The sequence below is a fragment of the Palaemon carinicauda genome, chromosome 38, assembly GCF_036898095.1.
Source record: "Palaemon carinicauda isolate YSFRI2023 chromosome 38, ASM3689809v2, whole genome shotgun sequence".
Lineage (NCBI taxonomy): Eukaryota > Metazoa > Arthropoda > Malacostraca > Decapoda > Palaemonidae > Palaemon > Palaemon carinicauda.
The window spans coordinates 2,520,265-2,522,200 of NC_090762.1; positions in this window are offsets into that span (position 1 = coordinate 2,520,265).

The window sequence follows — 1,936 nt, forward strand, 5'->3', positions numbered from 1 at the left end:
ATTCTTCCTCTAAGCCATTGTTTCCCAACCATGTGGTAAATTACCCCAGTGGGGTAATGGACCCGTATTTTTGGGGTAATCAAGATGTTCTGAAATTGAGTTATTCACATTCCCATAATTATTGCCATAACAAGCTCAACCCTCACACTGGAAAACCATAGCAAACATAAAGTGATTACTTAATAATATCTATTAATATTGTTACATTGAATATTTTGCACTGATGATGGTTCATTTTGATATCCATTAAAATGGAAAAGTTTGCATTTGTTTTGGATCCTTAACTATAAGCAGCCAATAGCGGGCTACATGATCCATACAGTTCATCAGGTGGCTACAAAAAAACATCCGATGTTACCGGGTATATGTTCAATGGGGTCATTGATTAGTTGGAAATAAAATTTTAGGGTAATCATTTAAAAAAGGTTGGGAAACACTGCGTCTAAACCTTCGAAGTCCATATCTGCCACATCTTCTTCCACGCAGAGTTCATTATTCTGGAGAACTTGAGATGCGGCAATGTTGAAACGGTTAATCAGATAGTTTGCTTTGTAGGAGAGGCTTTTTAGAATTTGATATCATTTATTGGTCCGTAGGCTGGGATAAGAGTCATATTGAAACTGAATTCCTGCAGAAAGTTGTCTTGAAAGCCTGGATGGTGATTCATGTGCATTGCCCTTGGGTAGGAGGGCTATAAGTTCGTCAGGATTGTGGTGGCCTGGTGTTAACGTCCTTGCCTGGTGATTGCCAGACTGGCGTTCAAGTCCCGCTTAAACTCGTTAGTTCATTTGGTCGCTGCAACCTCACCATCCTTGTGAGCTAAGGATGGGGAGTTTTGGGGGAGCCTCTAGGTCTATCTGCTGAGTCATCAGCAGCCATTGCCTGGCCCTCCTTGGTCCTAGCTTGGGGGTAGAGGGGGCTTGGGGGCTGATCATATGCATATATGGTCAGTCTTTAGGGCATTGTCTTCCTTGATAGGACAATGAAACTTCCCCTTGCCTCTGCCATTCATGAGCGACCTTTAAACCATTAAATTGCTTTTTCTAGAGGGAATTTTTTAATGAACCTCATGAACCCTTTTTATAATTTTTTTTTAGTTATACAGGCATTTTTTGGGGGGTTCCACGTCATCTTTAATTTGCAATTGTTTCGTCGCATTATTATTTTTCTTGAAAATCCCAATATTTTCAGAATGGCAAACAAGTATGGATTTGATTTTGAAGTTGTTCACACAACACGTCCTTCTGTAATTCAATGTTGCACTTACGGTTTCTCATGTTATTTAATTTCCCCACTGTCGTGTAATTTCTCAACGAATTGTTGATAATGTGAATCATAATGATAACTTTTATAAGTTTCATAACGTACTGAGCTTAATTCACTCTTGATAGAATTGCAGAACATTTTTACGATATTTCTCGTACATGCATTTTTATTATGTACAATGTACTTGGATGAATAATTTGTTATACAGAAAAAAAGTGTTGAATCAATAATGTTCAGAAACTTTGTAACTCTTCATTAATTTTCATATTGAATATTGTGTAGGGGCAATGATTTCTCTGAAGCATTTATAAAACTACGCTCGGGGGTCGATATTTGTATTGTGCGTGAACTACGAGTAAGTCATCAAAGAACTTGAAATATTTGAAGGTGCACAAAAGAGGGAATTTAAATATTGTCTGGAAGTGATGGATTATCGAAAGGCTGAGAAGCTCATCATCAGGAAATCAATTTCATACATTATTTACGCAAAAAAAAAAAAAAAAAAAAAAAAAAAAAAAAAACAGCTGAAGGGTACGTTTACAAGCTGCTTTGGAAACTGAATTAAAATTATAGTCTTCACTTCTCGTTGTTTTTCCAGTCAATCAAGATTAAGCTGGTGATCTATAATGCAGTTATCTATTTTGCAGCGTATATTTTTTCGTGTTATATT